Below are 19,974 nucleotides of genomic sequence, written 5' to 3' on the forward strand. Positions count from 1 at the left end.
ACCGTGCGCGGATTTCATCATCGTAGCTGTTATCGGTTGTGATTTTCGACTCTAGATAGGAGAAATTATCAACAGTCTCAAATTTGTAGTCTCCTATCGACCTTTGATTCTTCCTTGGTACTATAATTATTGAACTATTTGAATGTAACACAGAAGCATATAAGAAAATTGTGTTGCTCTTCGTGTCTCCCCGCCCAACTTCCTGCCGTTCATTGTATATTGTGTATATGTCCCCTGTACTAGCCCAGGTGATAACTGTATGAAGAATTGTTTGACAGTTTGCCTGATCTCCTTACTGTCAGATTCCTTTCCCTCCCTTTCTTCCTTTACGGAGATTTCAACCTACCCATGCTCCACTGGCCTAATCATCCTAGCCTTCCAATTCCTTCCAACAACCTCTCCCATTCTTCACTCTCACTTTCTTTCTTTATGAACACTTTCTCTGCCCTGAATTTCAATACCACCAAAAACTCCTTGGGCCGCACTCTCGATCTCTTCCTTTCCAACCTCCCCGAAACCCCACCTCTCCTTATTTCCTTGTACATCCCCATATGTCAAAACTGACGCTCACCACCCCGCGGTTTAATTTGAAGCGAAGCTCCCTCGTTCAAAACCCAAAACCAAGCGTAAATCCACTAAGTTCAACTTCCGCAAAGTCAATTTGAACGGTCTCAGCTTTAGCGTCTTTCTACTGGGTACATATATTAAGCAACTCATCGTGTGATCAAGCTCTAAACACCTTTTACAATATCCTGACCGATCTCCTCCCCTGTTATGTCTCTTCTTCCCCTCCCTGCCTACGTTCGTACCCAATTTGGCTCACAACGGAAATTTTTATTAACATTCGCTTGAAACATACACTGCGGAAGAAGTTTCGGGCTTCTAAGAATCACGCCAACGTTGCTCACTTTAAGGCTATACGCTCTACTGTAAGTCAATGGTCAGAAAAGCGCGTAAAAGGTACTTATTGAGCGTCGAAGCTGCCGTTGCCTGCGGTAACTTAAAACCTTTTTGGTCTCACCCGTGTTTTCTTTATGCAGGTCACCTTAAATTATTTGCCTCTGTTTCGTACACCGCAAATTTACCCGGACCCTCTTTTACAAAAAGAACCTTCCGCCACGACTCCGCAACCTCAATCTCCGCTCCCTACAGCAACGCCGTATCTTCCTTGATATGTGTACTCTTTTCAAACTCTACAATTGTCTGATGGACTGCTCTGCCAACTCAGACATTACTTTCCGTATCCGTCTCATAACAAACGTAGTGCGGACATTTTTTATGTATTATACCTTTCGCGGAACTCGAGATTTATTTCCACTCTCCGATCCCGAGGCTGCGCCGGCCCTACAATGCCCAACAGTTGGGGCCCTTCAACTTTATTTCCTTCTCTAGTTTTAAGCGTAAAATAAGCCATTCACTTGTCCCTCTGAGGAGGTGCTCTGAGGTGGCGAGGAGGAAGACGGGGCGGCAACCCTGTCGGCTGAACCAAAACCAAGTGGCCGAGGAGAACCTCCACGTGGTGGCACCGGGAAACGCTGTATCGCATTGGCTTGCCGGCCGTGATGCAGTAGGCGAATGCTCCAAGGCCTAGCAAGGGCGATCAGACCCGAGTCTGCACGGGGACTCATCTGAAGTAGCTTCGGTCACGAAACCTTACCATGGGTATACTGGTACCACGGGAACCGATGTTGCGTATCAACACGGGTGCCGTACTCCATAGTTCGGTAGAGATTTAGGTAATTCTTGCATCGACCAGTATGAATGCTAAGCCATGCACTTGGTATAGACTGATACCGTTGCGCTTGTCTCAGCGGGGCTCTGATTGTGGTCACAAAATCAATCCGTGTCTTAAGAGGACCGTAGGATTAAGTCTCAAGACAGGTACCTACGTAAAACACCGAGGACTTCACTGTCCCTCTGAGGACAATATGTAATAAGGAATTCGTTTTCTGTGTATTGTCTTCATTAAATATATAAATAAAATACTGAAGGTCATCAGAGTTTACGTATTAAGCTGCAGTGCCTTAACAAAATAGTTTAAATTGCAGGACCTACAGCAAGCATCAATTGTCAGCCCTATGTAAACGTATGGAAGTATACGGAAGGCTATACTATACACCTTCCAGAGAAGAACTAGACTATTTTAGGGAATAAACTTTTTGTGGAAATGCTTCAATGTCTGATATGCGGGCATACTGGAAGGATATGCTTATAATAATAATATTAATCGTTGGCGCAACAATCCATATTGGATCAGGGCCTTGAAGTGTGTTAGAGCACTTCTTTCAAGACCGTAATGGTACACTATAGTACACTGTAGAAGGCAATGTGGTCAGCATTGCGCTCGCCCGAGATTATTACCCTGATTTGACTCAGGTACTCATTCACAGCTTAGCCAACTGGTATTCGAGATCCAGTCACGATAACAAATCTCTCTGCCATCGTGGGATTTAAACTGGGGCCTTCCGCTACGACAGCTCAGCGCTCTAACCACTTGAGCCATCCGGATACAGAATATGCTAATTACCGATTCAATCGATGCAGAAGCTGTGAAAACAAGCCACATCACTAGAGGGACAGGGACTCCAAGTGCATGATGAGCGATGGGAAGGTAGGCTTAGATAACAGATACCAGAATTTAAAAATACATTAATTATCCCAAGAAAATGGCGCTGATTTGAATAAACCTCAACGGAGGAGTTCAAGGACTTGTCTCGTTGCTAATTCACTGAAGGACGTTGTTTTATGGAAGGGCTTTTGCACACGCCTACTGCAAAGGACAATTCGGTTTGGTTATTGAGGTTTGTACGCCCAAAAATGAGAAACACGGAAAGGCAGACCAAAACAACATTCAAGATCGACCTTCCGAGAGTCTTTTATATAAGGAAGTACATCGAGTCAGGAGGAGACCCAGCTACAGGTGGAATGATGAATTATCTGACCTTCGATCGATTTGTTACCGAGACAGTATGAGACCCAGAAAGCACATGATTTTAAATACATTCCATATTTGCTGAGAAGAAAGATATCAAAGTAATACAAAAACGGGTATTTTTACACAATTTTCATGCTGCTCCCTTATCTTTTAGAATCATTCCTTCTTCCTTAAATGTTAAATACAAAATCATGAACATACTGTCAAAATTTCAGTAAATTCGGACAAGTATTTTTTTAGAAGAACAAATATACCCGGTGATTTCCGATACGAATAACCTTGCTACCCACTCCCCTTAGACCTCAAACAGTATGAAAGATCTACCAACATACTAACAACAACAGCTATACTTAAATCCATATGCATATTTACCGATGATATTGATTACCGATGTGAGGTATAGCGTGTCAGTCATATGTCATCCCTGTCGGTTCTTAGTAATATGCTCCAACGTAACCCACGATTAGCCGAACAGCTTGCACTCCTCCTCCAATGTTCTACACCATGTAGTTCTGGCGACTCACTATTCGACCATCCTGGGATAGGGGGCAGCATCTGCAATAGATTTGCCACTTCAACGAAAAGAAAAAGACTCGGTGACAAGATACAACGATGACGGATTCCGAACTTCTAATTCCAATGACCCGGAGGATGCTAATGCGGTCGATACAGGAGGATCCAGAACGGACTAACCTGCCCTCTGTCGATCAAGCTTTGGAGGTGTTTCTTGACACATTCCATGTTGATTTTAGCTATTACCTTGGCGAGGAGCATGCAAATACCCCTCGAATTGTCGACTTAAAACGTCGCAGTGGCTAAAAGGGTAGAATGTCAGTCTCTCAATCTCGTTGCTCTGTGTTTGGCTTGCTGCTGTGAGCTTATCATTTGCACGGCGTTAAGTGTGACGATAGTGACACTGAAACAGTCTTATTGAAAAATGTAGGAAAAAATAACGACGAAGAGACTGTGGATGACTTGCCCTCCACCAACTAAGGAGTGAACAGGAATCATTAATAAAACGGGTGTCCTTCTTCGGAATCTTAACGAACACGCGTTTCTCCACTCATTTAAAAATACCTCAGACTCACAACATTTACACATGAGTGGAAGAAACAATTCTACAGAGACTAGAGAAGCTGTAACGAAAAGTTCTGAAGAAAGGCCGTAAATGCTTTGAGATTTATTGCATTTCCGATCCGATCCGATCAGCCTTTTGGGACATGATCGACAACTTCATCTGCACCAGAGACAAAGACACTTTCAATGGCTGACTAATGTTCATCATGCAGGTGTATCTGAGAAACGATTCGACCATTGAATTGGGGGGCCGATGCCGTTCCCCTGCGAAGTTATCAGATGATCGCAGGGGATCGCAGGCTAAAAAAGAATAATACCTAAATCCATTGCTGATCGTGATGTGGTCGTTCTGATTAGATGTTTGTTGTCGGTCAACAGAAACTCAACTAACCTTGTAGCAGACCATGTGCTTGAATAGATGTTCTATACGAAATGTTTTTGGGGCCACTCACTCGTCGGCTATCTTGGAAGAGTGGATTCCACTGCATGGAATGGTCAGCAATACAATTATTGCCTATCCTCAATGTGTCACTATCGCCATTTCGCCCTTCCGATCACATCGTCCACGGGTGAGAGACCTGTATGTCGACCAAGTTTTTCATTGGAAATAGTATCAGGCCAGATTTTAGCACAGAAAATTCTTAGCTTGGTCTTAGTGTTGAGATAACTACATTTGCACATGGGAGCAAGGCAGCGAAAGGAGATCTAGCACTGTTGATGGGTCGGGCAGCATCTACTTCGGTAGCACCATCGGCAGAAACCTTCCATCTTCGAAAATATACAAATTGATCAACATTTTCGATGCTTTGCCAAGTAAAGCAGTTAGGGATAGTGCTATAACCCGTCAGACAGATGACCTTGGTTTTGCTGGTGTTTATACTCAGTCCAACTGTACTTGCATCTCTTTCCAAATCCAGAGCCATTTCGCCAAGGTCCATGACCCAATAAGAGAGCAAACAGATATTATCAGCGTAGTTGAGATGCTTTAGGCAAGACCTCATAGTCCATTGAACTCCTCGACGTCCTCCGAACAAGGAAAAACGTCACCAATAACAAAAAGAATTAATATCGATGATAAGATGACACTTTGGAAGGCACCGTTTTGGACCTCAAAATCCTCTGAGATTTTATTTCAGTGCAGCACGTGAGGTTTTACCAAATGCCCCTCCTACGTAGACCACGTCAGATACAATCCCTGTTCACACTATTGAAAGTTTTCTAGAAATGGATGAAGAGCAGGTGAAGCAAAGATTTAAACTTCGCACGCTGTTCCAAAATGATTGGTAGGGTGTTGAAGTAGCCAATGCAGAAGCATCCAAACCAGAAACCAGCCCGCTCTGGCGATGAAGCTTCCGAGATGTCCTTTGATGCGTTCCAGGAATAGTTTAGCCATTATCTTTTTGACAGCTGGAAACACGCAAACATCCCACCAATTTTCATACTCAAAAGTCCTTCCTCCATCATCTGGCAAAGGTCCAAGATTTCCTTACGGGTGAAAGTAGCAGATCAGCGGTAACTCTTCGAGGAGACCGTCGAGCTCAGCAGCTTTATACCACCGGAGTGCATTGATGCCCGAAATGATTTCTTTTCTGCTTAGTCTTGGAGGAACTTCACCGAATGTGACACGGTTTAAAACCGTGGTGATGTGTTCTTTCCACTTCTTCAATTGCTCATCATCGTGGATGATGAGAGGCCATTAACGCAATCAACGTCTTACGCAGGATCATTGAAGGATTTGCAACCACATGCAAGGTCTTTCATGACGCGGTATACACTGCTGAAATCATTGCGTTCTGCGACATCTTCCGTTTTCCTGACCACTGAAATAGCAAATTCCCTTTTGTCACAACGCACAATACGATTAACTTTTCGGAGTTTTGCTCGGTATTGGACTTCGAGCGCGTCACGCTCGCCATTAATCCCAGCAGTCCATAGAACCTTCAACCCATTCCATCAGTCAGTCAGATCTTATGCCATCCCTTTGAGACGCGGCCGACCAACGATCTTTGTACCACTCGAGAAAAGAGCGTTTTTGACGGTGGTCCAATGCTCAGGCGGGTTACTCATTAGATTTGCCATCCGCTCAGCAACATAGCTCTCCCACTGTCGAGTGATTTCTGGATCATACAAGCGGTCGATGTTGAATTCTTTCCAACCCAGAGAGAATGACGGACGCAAAATCCCCATTGAGACCGATATCACCACCTATCTTGTTACGCACATATAACAGACAACTCGTAAATTTACTGTTGATCGCAAAGTGGTCAATTTGATTGTTCATGCGATGACCGTCAGTTGAAACCTACCTGAACGTATGGTGGGCTCTGTGTTAAAAAATGTAACGCCATATCTCCAACCTTTATCGCTACGATTGCCAAGACCATGCTTCCGCATCACATGACCGAACAAGGTGCTGTCAAAGCCCACCAGATCAATACCACCAGATTAATAAAGAACTCCAGACATTCCGGCTTTGCGCCGAGGTCCACCAATTCGATATCCTTAAAAGCTGTCTGGCGTCCTGACCTACGCCATCGCTCCATCTCAGACAGGGTCTGCCTCGTCTTCTTTTCCTACCATAGATATTGCCCTTATAGACTCTCCGGGCTGGATCATCCTCATCCATACGGATTAATTGACACGCCCCCCGTAACCTATTGAGCCGGATTTCATCCACAACGACGGTCATGGTATCGCTCATAGATTTAGTCGTTATGTAGGCTATGGAGTCATTCATCCTCATGTAGGGGACCAAAAATACTTCGGAGGATTCTTCTCTCGAACGCAGGCAAGAGTTCGTAATTTTTCTTGCTAAGAACCCAACTCTCCGAGGAATACATAAGGACTAACAAGATCATCGTCTTGTACAGTAAGAACTTGGATCCTATGGTGAGACGTTTCGAGCGAAACAGTATTTGTAAGCTGAAATATGCTCTGTTAGCTGACAACAACCGTGCGCGAATTTCATTGTCATAGCTGTTATCGGTTGTGATTTTCGACCCTAGATAGGACAAATTATCAACGGTCTAAAAGTTGTAGTCTCCTATCTTTATTCTTCCCATTTGACCAGTGCGGTTTGAGGTTGTTGGTTGGTTGATTTTCAGTGCTGACGTTGCCATCATATATTTTGTCTTGCCTTCATTGATGTGCAGCCCAAGATCTCGCCCAGATTGCCGCTTGCTCGATCTAGATGAAGGCAGTTCGTACGTCTCGGTTCGTTCTTCCCATGGTGTCGATATCGTCAGCATAGGCCAATAGTTGGGTGGACTTAAAGAGGATCGTGCCCCTCGCATTTACCTCAGCACCACGGATCACTTTCTCGAGGGCCAGGTTAAAGAGAACGCATGATAGGGCATCCCCTTCTCGTAGACAATTGTTGATGCTAAATGTTCTTGAGAGTGATCCTGCTGCTTTTATCTGGTCTCGCACATTGGTCAAGGTCAGCCTAGTCAGTCTTATCAATTTCGCCGGGATACCGAATTCTCTCATGGTCGTGTACCAATTTACCCTGGCTATGCTATCATAGGCGGCTTTAAAGTCGATGAACAGATAGTGCAACTGATGTCCATATTCTAACAGTTTTCCATCGCTTGCCGCAGAGAGAAAATTTGATCTGCTGCTGATTTGCCTGGAGTGAAGCCTCTTTGGTGTAGGCCAAAGATGTTCCGGGCGTATGGCGCTATCCGGCCTAGCAAGATAGCGGAGAATATCTCATAGATGGTACTCAGCAACGTGATACCCCTATAGTTGCTGCACTTTGTGATATCTCCCTTTTTGTGTCTGAGACAGATCTGCCAGTCGTCGGTCATTGATTCGCTGTCCCATACTTTGATCACAAGTTGATGAACCACTTGGTGTAATTGGTCGCCTCCATATTTAACTAATTCGGCTGTAATTCCATCGGTTCCTGGCGACTTATGTTTTTAAGCTGATGAATTGCATGGACTGTTTCTCCTATACTCGGTGGTGGCAATATTTGTCGGCCGTCTTCAGTTGGCGGGACCTGCAACTCGCCGATGTTCTGGTTGTTCAGTAGCTCATCAAAGTACTCAACTCATCGCTCTATCTGGAACGAATCACCCGTTTATAAATATAGGAGACAGGAACTGTTCTTTCAATGACTCGCCTGCTTATTTCTGTAAGGACCATTTTCTCCACCGATTTTCTATCACTAAATATGTTTTCATCAGAACAATAGCTAATTAAAATAAACTAAATATAGAGAGTTGCTCTAAAGACGATACTTGTCTCCATCACTTCCGCCTTGGAGGGTTAAAGCCGATCTGAGATGCAAGCATGAGAATGCAATACAATGTAGCGTTGAATAACCCAAAACTGCATTTCAGAAGAAGCCATTCCAACGAACCCCTAATTATGAAATTGTATACTCATTGCCGAAATTTATGAAGTTTATGCTTATTTTTTCGTTGATATGTAAAACACTCGCAGGGAGACAATTTGACCAGCAATTTATTGAATGGATTATTATTTCGTAAAGTGGAACCCAACAGGTTTTCAGATGTCATTATAGAACGTGTTATGCGTGAAATGTGGTAGTTGGCAAACTTGTTTCTTGAATTGTTTACAAGTCAATGATTGCCCTTAAATGTTGTATTCATATTTTATATGATTGTTATGACTATTATTGTGAAACTTGGTGACAATGTGGATGAAATGTGGATCAACTGAAAATTCGTTACAGTCTGGAAGACGGTAGGTGCGAAAAAGTGGACGTTGCTATTCTAATTTTTAGGTTAATTACACGCTGATTAAAAAAAAAGCATTTGCTAAGCAAAAGAAAGAATAATACCTCTTAAGGGTGGGTTCTAGAATTTAGTATGGCTGATGTGATATAAATTCAGTGCCTTGAAAAGTACTAGCTTCTACGATCTGAAAGCTATTGCCAACGTTTCACCGATAGAATATATCTCAGATCTTTGCGCAAAACGATGTCGTAAGCATCGAGTCGATTGAAATTCAATCTTTTGAAAGTAATGATGTTACCTGCCTCCTTTTTCACACGAAGGGACCGAAGCTTTTTTGACTGTTATGGCGGTTTCAAGGCCTCATTATATTGCATTGCCTTTCCACACTGTTTTCTCTAATTAGCTGTTTCATCCTATTTCGTATTTCGTCAACTTTTCTATTTTGTATGCTTACTTGCTTCTTTGTGTAAAACAAAACCTTATTAAATCGATTCAATATCTGCCTGTGCGTCTGTCGCACGTACTTTGCTCAGAAATGGCTGTACTAATTGGCACAAAATTTGGTAAGAAGGTGGAAACTGTGAACGACCATACATACAATGTTACATCCTTCTACGTTGAGTTTAAGAGGATGCAAAAGAACGGGTGTCCTTTTTCTTCACGGACCCATTCTCAGAAAATACTTAACCGAAAAATCCGAAAAGCATCACGAAGCTACTCCTGTACGGTCTCCAAATACCCTTCGAACTGATATCCACAAAAATCAGGTTAATAATAGTATATTACTAAGTTTTTGATAAATTAACTAGAAACGTTTCTATCAGAAGTTTCTCGACGATAAAACGCTCGCAAATTGGCCAATTTATAAGAATGCCAACCGAGAAGCAAAGAAAGCCGTCGCTATCATCCGAGCGGTCCATTACAAAAATTTTTACGATAAACTGGACACTCGGGATGACGAGAGAGATCTGTATCGACTTGCCGAAATGAACGCACACAGGATATCGAGCACAAGTGTTAGTCAGCTTTTTCGTTATTTTTTGCAAACTTGGGTTTAACTCGAAAAAGAGAAGGAAGTAAGTTACTTCCCAAGTTATCCGGTCCATCACTAAGTTGGTGCGGACTCAAGATTTCCAGCATCCTCAACAAAAATTTACTTCGGCCTGGTTTAGGTCTGGACTTATGACGGAGTTCACTTGAATATAATTCGTACCCATTACGCGTTTGTGATTATATTTAAGTGGAGCGATTTCCATCTGTCGTTATTTTCGATCACGCTGCTCCCAGGGCAGAGGTAAGGCAGCGTCTTATGAGTTGCCTCAGTTGCGTCAGTCAGCTTTTTCGGTCTTCTATGCTATCAGCCAATGGAGAACTGCGCTAGGAAATCGCTGTAATCTGGATGAAGTGGCGCAACTGGTGTTCTTTTTGATCGACGTATCAACGAACGTCTCAAATCGAAAATTTACCACAATGTCGTCCGCCCTGTCGCCCTCTATGGTTCTGAGTGTTGGCCGACTATAAAAGACAATGAACGGCGTCTTGCGGTAATGGAGACGAAGATGTTGCGTTGAACTAGTGGCGTGCCACGTTTTGACGACATCCGAAATGAGGATATCCGTAACCGATATGGAGTTGCACCCTTCGGGGAAAAATTGCGAGAGAGGCGTGTTCGATGATATGATCACGTAATTCGCGCTAACGAGAATTCACTTGCTAAGATTGGTCTGAACATCGAGGTCAATCGTAAACGACCAAAAGGCCGAAATAACGATGGCTTGATACGCTGGATTGGGATTTAAAGGCCTCGCGATTGCATCCAGATTAGACATTTGATAGAACCAAATGGTGAAACGGATCACGACGAGCCGACCCCACTTGTGAACGGGACAAAGGCTGAAGAAAAAGAAGAAGATAAGATCCAAATTACCTTTGCCTGAATTGCAAACAAAAAGGTATAAGAAAAGGTTAAGTCTCTTCCATTTAGCCAACAGATAAAAGGCTCCACTTAAGAATTAGAATGGACTCCCAAACAAGTTCGAGAAGCAAAGCTAATTCACGTTTGAGTGATTTCTCTGATAAAAGCTACTTTAAACTAAACTATTCTTGGATTCATGGAGCTTAACAATATTCATCAGTAAGAACCGTACACATTCAGCCACTTCACTGAAATATGTTGCGAAAGGTAACCGTTACCCCATTTTATGTAAAAAACCTAATTTTCTTAATTTTCAGGAATTACTAGTCTAACAGAAAACTACAAAGCAGGGCTGAAGAATGAGCCGAAACTAGTTAAAATCTGCTGATCTAACCCAGGAAATGCGAAGTTCCTAATGGGAAGTAGCTTTTAAATTCGACTCACAATAGAAATTAGCATTCCCTAAAAAAATAACGGCGGTCAAAGGGTAGTATAGGTCCCAGGGCGAAACGTGGATTGGTACCCACGACGGAGCTTAAAACCTGGGAAACGCCTGCTGAAGTAACACCAACAGCTCTACTAACAAACCCTATCTCCACCTCCACGTGGTGATCGCTGGAAGTTCTTTCTTCATGAAAAACTGAGTAGGGCTGACAACCCTACCCGGAAAACCGATGTTACGAAGCCACGGAAGGAGCCTCGGACAGGATGGATTTTACAATGACGAACCCGGCAACGACAACGGATTAACGATTTGCGCATTTTCTCATGGAACGTGCACTCCCTGTACAGACCGAATGCTGCTGAGCAGCTAGCCGATACCCTCCCCCAATATGGGACCGATGTAACAGCGTTGTAGAAGATGCGTTGGACAGGGACCGTTTTCCAATCCTTCTACGAGGCAGTTGAGCGTACCCTTGAAGCCTGTTCCAAGTATAATATCAAATCATACTTGGAGATTTCAACAGTCAAGTAGGGACGGAGTCCGTATTGAGGCAATACGTCGGCTCCCATAGCTTACATAGGGATACCAATACTATACCAAATGATAACGGACTGCGGATTATTCAGTTAGCAGTATCGAACGAAACGGTTGTTGGAAGTACTTGGTTTGCGCGGAAAGCGATCGACAAACATGTGTGGGCCTCTCCAGACGGGACCACTTTCAACCAAATTGACCACGTATTGATCGAACGCCGCCACCTCTCAGCCTTGATCAATGTCAGAACATATAGGGGGACCAATATAGACTCGGACCACTATCTCGTTGGCATAGTGCTCCGAGCTCGAATTACGACACCACCTACAATCCCCCAAGCCATTTTCAACACAGCCCTCCGCAACACCTATAAGGACGAAATGGATGACGCAATGACCGCAGTCAACAGAGATCCTGGAGATGAAGCATCAACAAATGATCTTCACAACCACTTGAAGAACGTTATCATTGATACGGCCACAATCATACTTGGCCCCAGCTGCAAGAAAAGTCGGAACGGTTGGTTTGACGATGATGTAAGCTAGCTACGAAACGGAAGAATGCCGCATACCAAGTGATGTTGCATTCTCAAAGAAGGGGGCACGCGCAGAGACTTATCACGAACTCCGTCGAGCAGAGAAGCGACTTCACAGACGGAAAAAGGAAGCCTGGGAGAACCAACAATTCTGTGAACTAGAAACATGCAGGGGGCAATAGCACCAGGCGCGCAAGTTTTACCAACAAGTCAGCAGGGTGAAGCCTTATACACCTCGAGACAAAAAGGGAAATCTGATTTCCGACAGAATAGGCACATTGGAGCGATGGGTTGAGTATTTTGATGAACTGTTCAACAACCAAAATTTCGGCGAGTTGGAGGTCCAGCCAACTGAAGACAACGGACCAATGCTACCACCACCAAGCACAGTCCGTGCAATTCATCGGCTTAAAAACCATAAGTCGCCAAGAGCCGATGGAATTACAGCCGAATTGATTAAATATGAAGGCGATCAATTACACCAAGTGGTTCATCAGAGGAAGATCAGTAACAGATCAGATTTTATCTCTGCAACAAGCGATGGAAAAACTGTTGGGATATGAACATCAATTGCACTATCTTTCCATAGACTTCAAAGCAGCCTATGACAGCATAGCCAGGGTAAAACTGCACACGGCCATAAGAGAATTCGGTATCCCAACGAAATTAATAAGATGACTAGGCTGACCCTGGCCAATGTGCGAGGCCAGATAAAAGTAGCATTATCACTCTCGAGACTATTCAACATCAACAACGGTCTAAGACAGGGGGATGCCCTATCATCCGTCCTCTTCAACCTAGCCCTGGAGAAAGTGATGCGTGATGCTGAGGTAAATGCAACAGGTAAGATCCTCTTTAAGTCGACTCAACTATTGGCCTATGCTGACGCATCGACATCATCGGAAAAACGATCCGAGACGTACGAACTGCCTTCATCCAGATCGAGCAGGGAGCAATTAGAGCGAAATCTTGGACTGCACATCAATGAAGGCAAGATGAAATATATAGTGGCGACCTCAGCACCAAAAACCAAACAACCAACTACATCAAACCGCACTGGTCAAACAGGAAGAATAAGGATAAGAGACTACAACTTTGAGACCGTTGATAATTTGTCCTATCTAGGGTCGAAAATCACAACCGATAACAGCTATGACGATGAAATTCGCGCACGGTTGTTGTCAGCTAACAGAGCATATTTCAGCTTACAAATACTGTTTTGCTCGAAACGTCTCACCATAGGATCCAAGTTCTTACTGTACAAGACGATGATCTTGCCAGTCCTCATGTATTCCTGGGAGACGGGTTCTTAGCAAGAAAAATTGCGAAATCTTGGCCGCGTTCGAGAGAGGAATCCTCCGAAGAATTTTCGACCACCTACATGAGGATGGACGATTCCGCAGCCTACATAACGACGAAATCTATGAGCGATACCATGACCGTCAAGTTGTGGATAAAATCCGGCTCAATAGGTTACGGATGATCCAGCCCGGAAAGTCTATAAGGGCAATATCTGTGGTAGAAAAAGAAGACGAGGCAGACCCTGCCTGAGATGGAGCGATGGCGTAGGTCAGGGCGCCAGCCAGTTTTACGGATATCGAATTGGTGGACCTTGGCGCAAAACCTGGATGCCTGGAGTTCCTTATTAAGGCAGGCCTAGACCGGATACCGGTTGTTGCGCCGTTGATGATGATGATGATGATTTTTCCCATAAAAGCTACTTTAAACTAAACTATTCTTGGATTCATGGAGCTTAACAATATTCATCAGTAAGAACCGTACCCATTCACTTCTATGAAAGATATTGTGAAAGGTAACCGGTACTCCATTTTATATAAAGAACCCATTTTTTTAAATTTTCGATTGTATTCCATTGTGATGCAAGGAATGTTATTTGTGATTTGTTCAAAAACTCGGACAAAGTATTGAGAGTTTTTATATGATGAAGATACAACAAATAAGCATTTAAGATGTCAAACGAAATTGAGAAATAATTTTCGATGAAATTCACACCCACTTCATCTACCTCAACTGTACAAGGCAAAATGTTTACTTTTCACTTCGCTTCATTTACGTTAAGTATGTATGCATATATGTATCATATAGATGGAATATTACCGGTTCTAATCAAAGACTTGAACCATATCTAATTTAACACTCGCCCCCAGAGCAGAACTGCTGGCGAAATCACACAAGATTCGAATCTAATTACGAACCGGTTCAATTCTGCGTTTGCCCGAAACTATTATAAAGTTTATCTAAGTAGAGACAACAACCATTGGGAACCGTATAACAAACCCAACCGGGCCTTGAAAAGATGAACCAAATAATGGATTCAACGTAAGTGCTAGTGGGCCGATATTACAGGAATTTTGTTGTAAAACGTGTTGAAGAATCCGAAAAGATACTGCCATAATGCGAATTGTCATGTTCGTTATAGGCAAGACGACATAATCAAACGATTGAACCCAAGAAAAATGGCAAGACTTACCGAAATTTTACTGAGCCCTGGGAAACCTGGAATTAAACATTCTGACTTAGTGAAACCTTTAATCGCGTTGTTGACAAAGATCTCCGCTCATTGAGCCGGCGTTTTAAGGGTGTCATCCCGCTTACTGGGCAGAAAGCAGCGACTATCAGCCCAACACTGGCAAGGATGCTTCCAAATGTAGGCGGCCCGAAGCACAGTCGACGATTACTCTTATCGCGAGTCGTCAGCTCTGTACTTTTATACGCGGCACCAGTGTGGGCGTCGGCGATAAAAACCGGAGGAAACCGCAGACAGCTTCAAGCTGCATATGAGGCGGCATGCGTGATTGCGGGGATGATCTCGGTAGATATTCTAACCGATGAGGCAAGCCGTCTGTATGAAAATCAGGAAGCGAGCCCAAACAAGCAAAGTGAGCGTTTACGGTCACTGGCTGCATGGCAAACAGCATGGGACCAGGCTTATCCCAGACATAAGCATGTGGACTATGCCGAACCACGGTGGGACGAGTTACGATGTGACTCAGTTCTTAACCGGACACGGTGGATACAAGAGTTACCTCTATAGGTTCGGTCTAGATGAATCGTCTGATTGTCCTACGTGTGAAGGCACAGCCGAAAATGCAGAACACGTTGTCTTCGCCTGCCCCAAATTTAAAAGCTCAAGGAGAAAGCTTGAAACAGAGCTAAATACCAGTTTAACGGTGGAAAATCTGATAAGGTACATGGTGCAATCAAATACAGCATGGTGAACCGAATCCACCAGCAACTAACAGCAGCAGAAGTACAGCGGAGACATAGAAGGGAAGCTACTGCAATTAACGCCATGCAAAGCGGTAGCAGTTCGTTTAGAGTGAACAGCTAAGAAGTGAACAGCCCCGCGAAGCAATACCGAAACGGTGGTCCCGCGGGGAGAGTGTGGAGAAAATATGGGAGGTTTTAGTCGGTAAAAGTCCGGCATGCGCGTCCTAGATTCCAGATGCGTATCCATGATGGATTTCCCCCAGCCAAAAAAAAAAGGGTGTCATCCCGCGTGAAGGCCGTTTTTTCACTTTTTTTGAAATATTTTTTTAAAGAACTGAATAAAGATACAAATGCGAATTTTTCACCATATATTTACTAATAACTTAAGTATAAGTAACATTTCTTTCAGATCAAGATCATCACTCATTATTAAAGTACGCAGCAACTCATTCACCCACCTCAAACTGCACATTTCGGATCTCTTTCGCTACCAAAACAACAACAACGCCTCGGGTAGCAACTGATCTCACGGCTACGACCTTTGGGAGAAAAGGTCGAAAATCTAGAGAGTACTCTGGAAAGCTTAGTGCTGGCCAACGATACCGAACTGCAGTTGAACACTACGGTAGAGCGCGTTTCCGTTACCTGGGTGCCCATTTCTCCACTACTACATTCCGATGCGGTGTTACACAACATTAGGGATTCGATATAAAGCAGAAAAGGAGACATTTTATAAGCAAATCTATGCAATTCTGGAGAGATTTCGTAAAGGTGACATTGTGATCGTGATAGGTGATCTGAGGGCCAAGGTAAACTCCTCCAACACTTTGGGCATAAGATGGGGAGGCATGGTCGTGGTGACCATAACGACGACGATGAAGGGATTGTAAGCTTCTGCAACTTTCAGCGCTGCAGGACACTGTGCGAGTACAGGGCCTGCCACAAGGCTGGATTTTGACTGACCAGCAACCGGCATCTTATCAACTCTATCATATCGCGATCTGCAGTAGATTTATAAGTTGTCTTCTAAATGTGCGCAACAGAAGAAGTGATAATATGGGACTCAAGAGCGACCATCTTCCGATGGCTATTTTCTTTCGCTTGCGTGTCGCCACCGGGTTTACTCACAAGCAAACAGATCATCGGCACCCCATATTCAATACAAGCGCCGCGATCCAGCTATCATCCAGCAGTGAGAAAACTTTCTCGCTATGCAAACGATACAGACTCTAAGCCCACCCAAGAATATTAATGAGTGCTGGACCATCATCAAAAGTGCCTTTACCTCTACGACGGATGAAGTTACCAGCCACATCCTAAAATGACGTCGCAAGATTTGGCGGAATTCTCTGTCGATGGCTGCGAGCGGTTCGTTATCGTGAAAAAGTATAGGAAACCACCGCCACATGCGGATACGAATTGCTCCTCAAAAAAAAGTAAAATTATTATTTTCCAAGTTATCACCATTTCGGCAGATGCCGGATTTTACCTAATACTAGCGCGAAATGCCAAGCATTGACTTGGACGATCCTACCTGGTTAAAAAAGATAAGGGGGCTCTGGTGGTGGTGGCTGGTGGCAGGCTAATGGGGAAATCCGTCGAGAACTTCCCGCAATATCGAACACGTATGCAGGATGCTGTACTTCTGTATGATATGAACCAGACCAGGATTTAGATGCAATACCTATAGCTGGTAATATTATGGGAATTACAACCAACTTCTCGAGACGCCAAATTTCTTTGATTTCCCGAGCCAGTGACTCATAGTTCACCTTCTTCTCTGCGTATTTCTGTTCAATGTTGCTATTATGGGGATAGAAACATCAATAATATACACAGAACAACCTGTCTTGCCAATTAACAGCACAGTGGGCTTGTTGTGTGGTGTATGGCGATCAGTTAGAACTTGCTGTCAAGTCCTACCTGCGGCTCATACCGATAAACCGTGTTCCCGTAATCAGCACATACTTGTATGCAAGGTTTTGGTGAATCACCTTACTTACAGCATTGTGCCTGTTCGCAAGCCACAAATGAGGTGGTCCAACGTTTTTGAAGCCGAACTACATATTTTGCACTGGTCGTTCTCCACCCGCTCTTTCATTATGACCTTTTTATAAGCCCGGGTGGAAACCACGCCGTCCAGAATCGCGGAAATAAATTCCCTCGTGTCATTAAACAGCTCTTCAGCACATAGCGATCTGTTCGACAAATGGTTCCCATAGGCAATTCATGTGTTTATCATGCATTGCCTTCGACTCCCATTCATCGATCTGCTCCTGATCTGACTTCACCACACTCAGAGGATTGAAAGCTGGATCCTTCAAGTTAAGTGGAGTCAGCTCATAGTCTGTGTTACAAACAGCGGCATGCAAGAGAATCGCCTGTTTTACTGTCAAACTAAGCGCAAAGCGTGTCGATTTGCCGGTGATGTTGTGCCGCCACGTCAAGCACGTCCTTCCCTCCGATGTCACTTGGCAGATTCATCCGCTCCACGGCAGAGTTTGGATGATGCTTTCGGAGTTTGGACACAGTAGTTCATATTGGCCCTGGACGTCTTCCAGGTCGGCCTTCGTCCACAGCAGTACACCGAATGCATAAGCAAGTGAAGGGATAGCGAACATATTCAATGCGATTATTTTATTTTTCCCCGAGAGATCCGATTTCAGCACCAGTTTCGCACGTTACAGGAATTTGGATAGCAGAGCTTCCTTCAGATCACTAACTCGGGTATGGATTCTTTGCAGAATTCCTTGATATTTGTAGCAGTCTGTCTCCGTCACAGCTTGGATGTGCAAGTCACCAATGCTATGTCCGGCATGCGGTCCGTGATCTAATCCAAGTTCCATCCGAATATCACGGCTAAACATGTCTACTATTCGCAACAGACTTCTAAGGTGGTCGTCAGTACCAGCATACACCTTGATGTCATCTAAGTACATTAAGTGTGTCTGCTCGCACTTAGCACATATGCCATAATTTATTGCGAAACCATGTCTGCTGATAGGAAGACGAAGGCAAAATGAAGGCACTGACAAAGTGGTGTGACATCCTTCCATGGATGTTGTCAAAAACTTTATTAGCGTCGAATCAATGCGGTACAGGTGTAGAACATAGATTAGCCAGAAGTTGCATCAACGCACTCAAACGGGGTGAGGCCGCCGACCTTTACTCTCTCCCGGTAGAACTATTCCCTGCAGCTCCTGCAGAGTTGTTACTTCCACTGATTTGTAAATCCTGGGAACCTCACATCTTTGACAACGACTGAAAGGAGGGAACGATCATCAAAATTTCAAATATCGGCGACTGTGTTGAGTGAGCAGTATGTGAAATTCAGATCATTCATCGATATCGGGAAAGCTTTGGAAAGCGTAAAGCGGGAGTGTGCTGGAGAGGCATTCCGGAGAAATGACTGGCAATGATCAAAGCGAAATATGACGGAGAAAAATGTTACATGCTGCATCAAAATAAAATTTCAGAGAAATTTGAAATGTAAAGCGAAGCCCGGCAAGGGTGCATCTGGTCACCAGTACTTTTTCTTTTTGTTATCGGTGACGTTCTTCATACTACCAGAAGACATGGAGGGGTTCAATATACAATGTAAATTTTCCTCAAACGCCTCGACTACTTGATGAAATATGTGTACTTTCTCACCGGGTTATAGACGTAGACCAAATGACTCTGGATTTGGAGAACATGGACGGAGTGAAGATCAACACTAACAAAACAAAGGTTCTCAGTTTAACTGGTCATGTACAGTTCCTATTTGCATTAATGGACAGAATTTCAATGGCATCGAACAATTTGTATATCGGGTAGCCGATCGTTTTCACAGTTTCATCCCATATCTGGAACTATAACCATCTCAACACCCACATCAAATTGAGGCTTTTTCGCGCCTATGTTCTCTCTGTTCTACTGCCATTGTTACTCGGAAGCTCCAGGCTTTAATCAACTTATGTCTGCATCGTATCACTGGCGCATTTTGGTCTGAAACAATAACAAATAAAAAACTTTGCCAATGAATGGCTCAAATGCTCGTGGACATGTTGATCAGAAGGTGAGAGAAATAGTGGATAGATCACACATTAAGAAAGAGTTGACGCGATATGCCCGAAATAGGGATTTTTGGCAACCACTGCCAAAAAATTAAAGCCGTTTCGCGAGACACGAATTTTGTAGCTCATCTAAAAACATAGGCCTCTGTACACTGTCTTCTTCGTTCTAAGGAAAGTGATTAATTGCGTAATACACAAGCTAATGTGGTATACGATGCTAGAACGTCTAGTGCTAGAGGAGCTCAACTGCTGAATTAAACTGTCCTAACCTGACTCAAGAGCAAAACTCGAAGTATAGCCGGTGCAACACAATCATTTCGACATATCCAACATGGCTGTACACTGCTCTAGGCAAAAGATAATAATAATAATCGTTGGCGCAACAATCCATGTTGGATCAGGGCCTTGAAGTGTATTAAAGCACTTCATTCAAGACCGTAACGGTACACTACAGTAACCATGTAGGATGCAATGTGGTCAGCATAGCGCTCGTCCGAGATTATTACCCTGATTTGACTCAGGTACTCATTCACAGCTGAGT

General features: G+C 43.8%; 1 protein-coding gene across 4 annotated transcripts in view; it reads right to left on the bottom strand.

Annotated features, from left to right (window-relative positions):
* Positions 1 to 19,974, bottom strand: part of LOC119659689 (unconventional myosin-XVIIIa) — a 426,534-nt gene that overhangs the window by 333,252 nt on the left and 73,308 nt on the right. The gene's annotated exons all lie outside the window — the stretch shown is intronic.

The sequence above is a fragment of the Hermetia illucens genome, chromosome 6 (assembly GCF_905115235.1).
Source record: "Hermetia illucens chromosome 6, iHerIll2.2.curated.20191125, whole genome shotgun sequence".
Taxonomy (NCBI): domain Eukaryota; kingdom Metazoa; phylum Arthropoda; class Insecta; order Diptera; family Stratiomyidae; genus Hermetia; species Hermetia illucens.